The sequence below is a fragment of the Ovis aries genome, chromosome X (genome assembly GCF_016772045.2).
Source record: "Ovis aries strain OAR_USU_Benz2616 breed Rambouillet chromosome X, ARS-UI_Ramb_v3.0, whole genome shotgun sequence".
Taxonomy (NCBI): Eukaryota; Metazoa; Chordata; class Mammalia; order Artiodactyla; family Bovidae; genus Ovis; species Ovis aries.
In genome coordinates this window covers 85,158,871-85,169,540 of record NC_056080.1, presented here as the reverse complement: position 1 = coordinate 85,169,540, position 10,670 = coordinate 85,158,871, and positions in this window count along the sequence as shown.

Genomic DNA, 10,670 nt, shown 5'->3' with positions numbered 1-10,670 from the left:
TGGTATCTGTTTCTTGCATTCTCCAGCATCTCACCTCTCTGCTTCCCAGGCCATCCTGAAGGCACATGCCTCAAATTACCTGCCAGTGGGTGACAGCAGGCGGGGACCCTGGGGACCAGGCAGCCTGGCCTGTGTCACAGCCGCAGGCACAAGGGCAGAAGCAGAAAACTGCAAATCAGTAAGCTGGCCCCATGCCCAGGGGCAGAAGCCTGCTGACCATCTGAGGGCCCCAAGCACCCACCTGCCTCGGGAGCCAGGGATGCAGCCAACGAGTGCACAGGGCTGGCAAATGGGGCACCAGAGGCCAGACAGGGCCCACAGGCTGCCCAGAGCCCAGAGGCTTCATGGGAAGACAGCTTCCCTGCAAAGTGCCTGTTGGATTCTGGTCCCCAGGTCCTCACAAGCACCCACTCCTGACCTGAGGGCTCACATGAGAAGAGAGCCCTAGTGAGTCTGTGGCCCTGGCCCACATGGGAGCCCGTGCTCCATCCAGGAGAAGCCCCGCTGTCCTCCAGGTTCCTTCCCTCTGCCTATTGGGGCTCTGTGCCCTCAGGGATCCTGTCAGTTCAGCTTCTTTCGGACTAACTGGAGTCAGGTCCAGAGAGGAAAGAAATTGTCAGCTGGTCAGACAGGACTCTGGCGTGGGGAAAGCAAGGCGGGCAGAGGGCTCCAATTTCTTTTCCATTTCCTGTGTATTCTGTGCCGCTTTCAATGTGTTAATTCATGACCTCACCCATGCTCATTTCCCTGGACAAATTGGTCTTTACACAGAAGCAATTACCTGGGCCTGTTCCATCCTAGTCAGCAGAGCAGGCAGGAGCCTCTTTGGGGCCACACAAGATTATCTTATCTAAAAAGACTCTGCGATTCAAAATGAGGGCAATTATTTCAGCCTTGTAACCTTTTTTGTTTGCCTAAAAATATCTGGCACCAGTGCAATTCCTACAAGACAGGATGAATAGTGGCCTCAGTCTACCCAAAGACCTGAGCTCAAGAGGCCATGTGGGCAAACAGCAGATAGGGGGAGGAGAGGGATGAAGGAGGCAGAAATACAGCAGAGTGAAGGGTTGGGGTCAGTTTATGCTCTACCACCTATAGGCTGGGTGGCCTTGGACAACTGCTTACCCTCTCTGAGCCTCAACTAACCAATCCAGGATAAGTTGCTAAGATTCTTTGCCTTGCCTCCCTTAAAAGGAGAGAGCAGGAGGCCCCAGGTCTGATGGAGGAACCCACGGGAACAATGTGGAAGCCACTTTCTTCGCTTAGGTCCTTGGCTTGTCAGCAGAGTGGGGTGTGGGAGTTGGTGGCTGGGTCCCGGGGCAGAGGAAGGCTAGGGTCACAGGCATGCCTGGAAGACTTCCATGCATCACTTGGGAAGAACTTGGGGCCAAGCTGAGGCAGGTGCTGGTCAGAACACAGGGTATGCCACTGTTTCAGGAGGAATGGCTATGTCTGGCCAGTGCCTGAGGCCAGGACAGACATGGGGCTGTGTATTAGCTTCCTACAGTAGCTGTAATGAATGTCCACAACACGAGTGGCTTAAAATGATGCAAATTTGTTCCCTTACAGTTCTGGAGTTCAGAAGTCTAAAATCAAGCTATCAGCAGGGCCAATTTCTCCTGGTGGCTCTAAGCAGAGTATCTGTCTTTGCCTTTTTCAGGTTCTAGAGGCACCCACATTCCTTGGTTCATGGCCCCTTCCTCCACCTTCAAAGCCAGCAGCAGAGTGTCTTCAAATCTTTCTTTATTTTCTATCTCCTTCTTTGGTGTATAAGGACCCTTGTGACTAGATTGAGCCCACTCAGTTAATTTAGGGTAATCTTCCCCTGTCAGGATCCTTGATCATATCTGCAAAGTCCCTTTTGCCATATCAGGTAGAATTCACAGATTTTGGGGATTAGAACATGGATGTGGTTGGGGGAAAAAGGCATTGCTCAGTCTATTGTAGGCGATGATGGGCTCCTGTCTTAGTCTTCTTGACCTACTGTGACAAAACACCGTAGACTGAGTGGTTTCAATAACAGAACTTCATTTCTCACAGTTCTGGAGGATTGAAGTCTGAGATCAAGGTGCCAGTATGGTTGGGTTCTGGTGAGAGCTTTGTTCCTGTGACCTCACATGGTAGAGACCAAGAGGAAGCTTTCAATTCTCTCCTTATAAGAGCACTACAGTAAATCCCCTACATATGAATGGGTTCCATTCTGAGAGTGCATTAGTAAGTCCAATTCATTTATAAGTCCGGCAAAGTTAGCCTAGGTACCCAACTAAAACAGTTGGCTATATAGTACTGTACTATGTAATAGGTTTGGGCTTTCCTGATTGCTTAGCTGGTAAAGAATCCACCTGCAATGAAGGAGATGCAGGCAGATGCAGGTTCAAAGTCAGGGAAATCCCCTGAAGGAGGACAATTCTCTGAAGGAGGAAATGGCAACCCACTCCAGTATTATTGCCTGGAGAATACCATGGACAGAACACAAATGATACATAAACCAACACAAAAAATAAAGAAAACATTTTTAATCTTACAGTACAGCACCTTGAAAAGTACAGTAGTACAGTACAACTGCTGGCATATAGGGGAGCATTCAAATCTTTGAAAGTTTGCAACTTCACGGTTTGTGTGTAGGAGACTTACCATAATCCTATCATGAGGGCCCCACCCCCATGATCTCATCCTCCCCTAATTACCTCCCAAAGACCTCATCTTCAAATACCGTCTCATTGAGAGTTAGGGCTTCAACATATTAATTTTAAAGGCATAATTCAGTCCATAGCAATTCCCAAGCAAGGCAGAAGCAGCCCTAAGGAGGACCATTAGAGTAGGAGCCAAAGCTGAGCCCATTGCAACAAGCAGGTAAACTGAGGCCAGCAGTGGCTCATAAGCAGGCCACATATCAGGATCTGGAGATCAGTCAGCAGGGACCAGTGCTCCAATGCCTAGGCTGATATGGAATGAACTGGGCTGGGCTTTAAGGATGGCTCCAGGCCCCATGAAAGCTCTCGGGTTCCTGGGACTGAGCCTGTAGACTAGGGGCAAGCTGCCCCAGAAGTAGGGAGAGGAGGGAATCAGACTGAGAACCAGGCAGAGCCTGACCCCAAGCCTTGTCCTCATTCCAAGAGAGCTGCAGCTGTGTCTAATTCAGGCATGATTAGATTTGAGAAAGGTCACTCTCTCCCTCAGTCAAGTCCATTTTGCCATCATTTATTGAATACCTGCTGCCTTCCAGGCTCTGAGCTGGCCGGAGGGGGCTGGAGTGAAGAGCAAGACTTGGTCTCTGCCCTTCAGGTTTGCTGGAGAATCAACACAAACGCACACACACAATAACTAAATAACCACGGAAGGAGCAAAATGAATTAAAATAGGTTCTAAAGCAATCAGGAAAGGCTTCCTGGACAGGGCAGCTCCCAGAAAGACTGGGGAAAGATCTGACTTGGCAGAGCAGAAGGCAATCTGTGTGATAGGACAAGACACATGAAGGCACAGGGCAAGGGTGTATGTGGAGTCATTGAAAAGACTTCAAGTGCCAGTCTGGCCAGTGTGGAAGATTGAGGTATCAATGAATCAAGGAAAGGCAGACTGACTAGCTGAAGTTGGCAGGGCATGCAATCCCCCATGAGGATTCCAGACTTCATCCTTCACCCAGCGCCTCCCCACCAGGTCCCCTAAATGGCTACAGGCAGTGCTGGTGGCCAACTGGTCCACCCACATGGCCTTGCCAGCTGGTGTCCAGTCTGATGGCTGGGTCAGGCCACTCCTCCCAGTTTGAGTAGCCTCATCTGCTGGACAGCTGTGATCACTTTCAAGGGGATCCACAACACATAAGAGGAGGGAGAGGACCACTTTTCACAGCAAAGAAATAGGCTACATTTTCTTTAGTCTGCTGACCATGAAGAGGGAGGAGGAAACCTGACAGAAGGGTCTTCTACTGGTCCAGGCAGAAGCAGATGAGTGAAGTAGAGTAGCTGGCTTAGGAGGGGAGGGAAAGACAAGACCAGAGTCTTCTTTCCTTGTCTTACCAATGGGGGAGTCCAACAGGAAGCAACCAGGAGTAGGCCAAGCTCAAGGCCACCTCTATCTGAAGAGTTGCATAACTTATGTGCTGTATGGACTATTATTACGGCCCCCAGTTCTGGGTTTGACACTTTGGGGGTAGCACATAGAATCATTGTCTGTTCTGCTACTGTACCACTTTTCAGCCCCCTGGGGCATTTTCAGGGTTTACAGGTCCATTAAGAAACACATGTTGTCTTCCAGCCCTAGGTCCATTGGCACTTAAAGATGAACAGCTGCTAATACTCACCCTTCCTCAGACAAGCATCCTCCCCTTGACTGCATGGACCTACAACCCATCTCCTTCTGGCCCATCCACCTGGCAGCCTGGCAGATGCTCACCCACTAGTGGCGATGTCATGCTACAGCCTCAGTTTGCACATCAGATGGGAAACTGTCAACACGGGAAATGGAATCAGGGCCTTCCCAGCATAGCGGACAGAATCTGGGGTTACCAGGGGATCCTGGAGGTTTGTAGTGGGTTGAATGGTGGCCCCCAAATATGTGCATGTACTAGTCTCCAGAACCTGTAAATACTGTCTTCTATGGCAAAAGATGTTATTGACTTAAGGATTTTGAGATGAAGAGATTATCATGGGTTATCTGGATGGGTCCTAAATGTCATCATTTGTATCAAAGAGACATACAAGGGAAGATAGCCATGTGGAGACAGAGGCAGAGAGTGGAAGGATGTGGCCACTAGCCAGGGAATGCTGGTGGCCACCAGAAGCTGGCAGAGGCCAGGAAGTATTCCCTCCTAAGGCCTCCAGAAGGAACGGAGCCATGCCAACACCTTGATTTCAGATCTCTGGCATCCAGAGAAGACATTTCTGCTATTCCAAGCTACTCAGTTTATGGTACTTTCCTTCAGGAGCCACATGAGAATAATAAAACATAGGAAATTCATGCCAAGGGAACACAACTCTGGCACTGGTCCCAGCGTAAGATCCCCTGGGACAAGACCTCATCTTAACCCAATCCTGACCAAAAGGCTTTTAGCTCAGACAACTAGAAAGTATCTTTCCTCCTGTAGAAGAGCCTACTGGCAATCCATAAGAGAGTCAGCACTGTTCCACAGAGACACGCTTGGCAGGCTCCTTTGCTGGAATCGATCTCTTTCTTGTACATGGTGGGGGTCACATCACCTCCGAGTTCTTACCTGGCAGGTATGCTTGTAGGGTTTGGAGCTCCCATAATTGTTTACAGGAGGTGAACCTGACCCCAGAAGATGAGAGAAGAAATATAAGCATCAAACGTGGGTGATGCCAAGGTGAAAGGGGCAACCAAGTATACAACTCCAGCCTCAGAGCCCCTCAGGGGGACTGGGCCAAACAAAACATAGTCAGAGGGAGAAATAGGAGATCCTGAAATGAGAGGCCCCAGAGCAGGTGCCTCAGAACATGGCAATGGACGTGGGCATTGGCAGCAGGGAATCCTGGCAGCCAGACAAGCCGTGGTGTGTGTTTATAAAGATGGAGCCCCCAGAACAAAGGAGGTGAGAGTCCTGCTCCCCGGCTCTTTGTCCCTTGATGGCTCAGCTCACTTTGGATTCCAGGTTCTAAGAGGCCTGGTGAGAGACAGTAGTGTTCTAGGGGGATAGGCCCCGACGGGAAGAGGATGCAGGCCCACAGTCTCCAAGGCAGGCATGGAGGACTGTGAACAAGGTCCTCAGCTCTCCAGGGGGCTGGCCTGCGACTGAGAGCAAGATGGTACCCTGAGGTCTCTCTTGTGGAAGCATCCAGAAGCAGGTCGGCATTCCCCACAAAGAAGCCCTGGATGGCAGCAGAGCTACCCAAAGGTAAAAGTTTCTGCCATTGCATGAGTCATTTTCAGGCCAAGTTGAGCATGAGGCTAATCATGATTTGATGCTTTAAGAGGTAGAAAGCAACAGCTCAGGAAACCAACGTCACGTCTCTGGAGCAGTGAGTGGGTCCCCCTGACAGCTGCTCTGTCACCCAGAGAGGCCTCTTCCAAGAGGCTGGGTGTTGGGCGACAGTGTATGTTTTGAACATTCAGGAGCCTCATCTGCAGATTTCCAAGTGGGTTCGTGAGCGTCAATTTTTGCATGAGGACAAGTTGAAGGTCATCATCATAATTCAGAGTCTGGGCTTTGTTTTCCTAGGGATTTACAAACAAAATTGTGATCCTTGAAAAAAAATAAGATAAAATCCAGAGAGCCAGGAAACCCATCCTGAACAGGACAGTTGGTATCTTCCTTAGGAAATGGCATTTATTTTTAAGTGAATAGTGATACTTTTTCCATCTCTCCCCAGGGATAAATATAGCAAGGCGGGCTGTCATGGTCCCAGGGAGGCAGCGGCCATGGGGGCAGTGCTCAGGACCAGACAGCCAGACCGTGGTGCCTGTGAAGCAAGCAGGGTGCAGGCAGGGTGTGGCCCAGGATGATCAGGGGCCCCTGTCACCTGAGGGCCCACTGCATGGTATGTTGCATGCCAGGTAGCTAGGCTGCCACACAGTGAGAGGTCACTGGGAGTGCCAGCCTTCCTGCCTGCCTGCCAGCCTGCTCTCTCGGCATCTGGACTGGGCAATCCTAGAAAGGCTGCAGCCTACCAAACAGGGGGCTGGCCCTCACAGTGGCCAGCTAAGGAGAACACACTGCTTGAGGCTGCAGACAAGGAGCAGCTTTGTACATTTGGTGTTAACGTCGGTGTTGTTTAAGGGTGTCCTGGTGCCAGGTCAGAGACTGCCTTCAGGCAGCACAGTCAGCTAGAGCACAGCTTGTCCACAGCCAGGGAGTGCTGGCCAGGGGAGCTGAACCTGGGGCTCAGGCAAAAGTCTGGAGTCTGAGTGAGGGAGCAGGCCCTGCCGATGAGAAGCTGGAGGCCCAGGTGAGAGGCCAAAAGAGCTGTAAAGAGATCAAGGGTGGGGAAGCCACAGGCAGATGGAGATTCCCTGGAGAGCAAACAAAAATGAATGGTCAGGCGACACCCCCACCAAGCCAGGGAGGTGGGACACTGGAGTTGGTCTCTGCTAGCCACCGCCTCCCTCTCTGAGACCCTTCCCCTCTCTGGGCCTCAGTTTCCCCATCATTGAGTAACCTGATCCAGATTGTTCCAGATCATTCTGGCATGGCCAATTCATGATCTTCCCTCCTTTTCCCAGAGAAGGGCATTCACATCAGCCCACCGGTGTTAGTGTCATAGGGCTATCAACTGGGGGGCTAAAAACAACAGAAACTTATTCTTTCATGGTTCTAGAGGCCAGAAGTACAAAATCAGTGTCACTGAGCTGAAATCAAGGTGTTGGCAAGGTCATATCTTCTCCTGAGGCTCCAGAGTCAACTTGGGGCCTTGCCTCTTCCTGTCTCTGGTGGCTGCTAAGGCTCCTCGGCTTGTGGCCTCATCCTTCTGGTCTCTACCACCATCCTCACTCAGCCTTCTCCTCAGCATGTCTGTGGCAGATCCCTCTCTTCTAAGGAAGTTTGTGACTGCATTTAGGGCCCACTCAGATCATTCAGGTGTCTTCCCTAGTGGCTCAGCAGTAAAGAATCTGCCTGCAATGCAGAATATGCTGGAGACATAAGTTTGATCCCTGGATTGGGAAGATTCCCTGGAAAAGGAAAGGACAGTCCACTTCATTATTCTTGCCTGGAGAATCCCATGGATAGAGGAATCTGGCTGGCTACAGTCCATAGGGTCACAGAGTCAGACACGACTGAAGTGACTTAGCATGCACAAAAGATGATGTCACAATCTCACTTCTGAAAAGCAGCACCTAGGCTCCTGGGACTGGCTTCTCTCATCAGAGAGCTGGCCCCAACCAAAGGCTGAGGGCAGCTGGGCATGTTGTCAAGCGGCCAAACTCAGGATGCACATGCTGGCTGCTTACATGCGATGACATGGCCAGGTCACAGTGCCCAGGTGTTTGGTCCAACACCAGACTGGATGTTTCTGCGAAGGTATTTCTTAGATGTGATTAACATTGAAATCAGTTGACTTTGAGCAAAGCCGATTATCCTCCATAATGTGGCTGAGCCTCATCCAATCAGTTGATGGCCTGAAGAGCAAAGACAGAGCTAAGGAATTCAGCCTCCAGACAGCAGCACAGAAACCCTGCCTGAGGATCCAGCCTTCAGCCCCAGGACTGAAACATTAACTCTCACATGAGTGTCTGGCCTCCTGGCTTGTCCTACAGATTCAGACTTGCCAGCCCCCAGAAATCATGAGTCAATTTCTTAAGACAATAGATAGATAGAAAGATAATCTCCTTTGGGGTCTGTTTCTTCGGAGAATCCTGACTAAGGCAAGACCTGAGTGGTCTTGGAGAGCTTCTGAGCTCTGAGGAGGGTGTGAGTGGGCCCTGGACACAGCCCACACCTCAGCACCCTCTTCCCTCTCAGCCTTCTGAGCAGCTCGTCTGCTCCCAGACCAGCCCTGCCCTATGAACACATCTGTGCTTCCTTCCAAGGCTCCCTCCCTGTGCATGCTCACATCCACATTGGGACTGGTCCTCCGCAGCTAGTTCCCCACTCTCCCCAGTGGGCCCAGCCTTGGAGAGCACACTTTGAAGAGCTGGGGTTCAAGGTCTAACCATGCCCCTTCACATGCCACAGAGAACAGAGGAGGTCCCTGTATTCCCTGATGGTCATTATCCCATTCAGTTCCCACAATAACCCTAGAAGGTAGGGACCACAGCACCATCACTTTCAGATAAAGAATATAGGAGCTCAGAAAGGTTCTGTGGCAGGCCTGATGTCACACAGGTGTCAGAGAGGTAGTTGAGAGACAAGGGTCTATCTGTGACTCAAGAGCTCCATTCTTTCTATTATATCTACCACATACAATCACTCATCTCTGTAGAACTGGCTTAAAAATAAGGCTCAGACTCACAGAGGGGCGGCTTCAGAAACATGCTATGCCTTCTGAAGGCACTCAGGGTTCAGGCTCAGGCTCAGACACAAGCGTTGTAACTGATCCGAGTGGTTACCTCTGTGTGGCCGAACGTTGTGGCTGTCAGGAGCTTGAGGCTGTCAAAATTCAGAAATCACTTGGAAAGTGGATTCTAAGTGCAGTAACAAAGTCCCAGACTCATTTGACCAAGTTGGGGAGGAGTCTAAAGAGAATGGGACATCTGGGAAAGAGAGAGAGACTTTCTTCCAATGACAGTGTTGTCATTGAGCTTGAATTTCAATAGAGGTGGTGAGGGCTCCATGGAGACTGGGACATGCTCTCTGGGGGAAAAAAAGCCTGAATTCAGCTCCAGCCAGGAGAGGAGCCATGCTAGAGGGGAATTCAAGAGAGATGCAGAGAGGCCTATCTGCCAGGACTCCAGCCTTCCCATGAAACTGGTCCTGGAGCAGAGAGAGGTGCACACCCACGCATGTGGCATCTGATCTCCATCCTTGCTGGGCTGGGGAGCATCACCCAAGAGACTGTTGATTGTACTTCTAAAGGCATTTCAGCTCTGAATCAGAAGCAACGAGCAGAGCAAATGAGGAACATTGGATCCCAGGGAAGAGGGACCTTGGCTGGGGTAAAACGCACTCCCGGGAGACATGCAGCCATCCTGATGATGGGGAAATGCTGACAGATAGGATGAGGGGTTCAGGACCTGTTGGTGGGTCCAACTGTCCCGCACTGTCCATGTATCCACACTTTGTTTGGTCTACCCACCCTTTCCATCCATCCATCCTCCATCCGATGCCTCCCTCCTAGCCTATATGAACCCTGATTCTGGGTCTGGCTCTGGGCTGCTCTTTGGTGGGAGGTAGGAAGAAGAACCCGACTTGGACCCACTGTCTTTCTGCACCTTTGTCCTGACCTGACAAGTGTTCAAAGCTCCATCATGCTTTTGCCAGGGGGCCATTCCCTACCTCATCCCCCTGAAGAACTGGCAATAAACGTCCCTGTGTGGCAGGTGGGAAAGGATCACCCAAAGATACCAGGCTCGAATCCCCAGAATCCGGGGTCATTTCTTTACATGGCCAAATCCCAAGATTAATTTTTAGGATCTTGAGATGGGAAAATGCTCCTGAGTTATCCAGATGAACCATGAGTGGAATCCCAAGTGCACTTCTAAGAAGGAGATTTGACACACACCAAAGATGAGGTGAGGTGTCCACAGAGGCGGAGGCAGGGGTGAGGGGTGGATACTTCCCTCAGATCTCCTAGAGGGACTGTGACCCCGCTGACACCTTGATAAGCCAAACGATCTGGAGTTTGGACTTCTGGACTCCAGACCGTGAAAGAAAACTTTCTGTTGTTTGAAGCCACCCTGGCTGGGGGTGGTCAAGAGTCAGGAAGAGCTTATGTCAATATGCAGGCCCTAGCACGCGCTCAGCAAATGGTGACTCAGGTGAGCATCCGCAAGAAGTACCAGGCCAAGGGGTGTGGAGAGTTCAGTCAAGAATTTCAGGAACTTCCCTGGTGGTCTAGTGGCTAAGACTCTGCACTTCTAATGTTGGGGGAGGGAGCAGGTTCAATCCCTGGTCAGGGGGATCCTGTATGCTCTGCTGCGAGGCCAAAAAATTTAAATATAATTTTATAAACAGAATTGCAAATGCTTCAGGCTCCACAGTCCTGGTTAAATGAAAATCCTCACTGATCTCTGAGGAGAAATAAGAAACATTAAGTTGATTTGATTCATCAGTAGAAGACTTT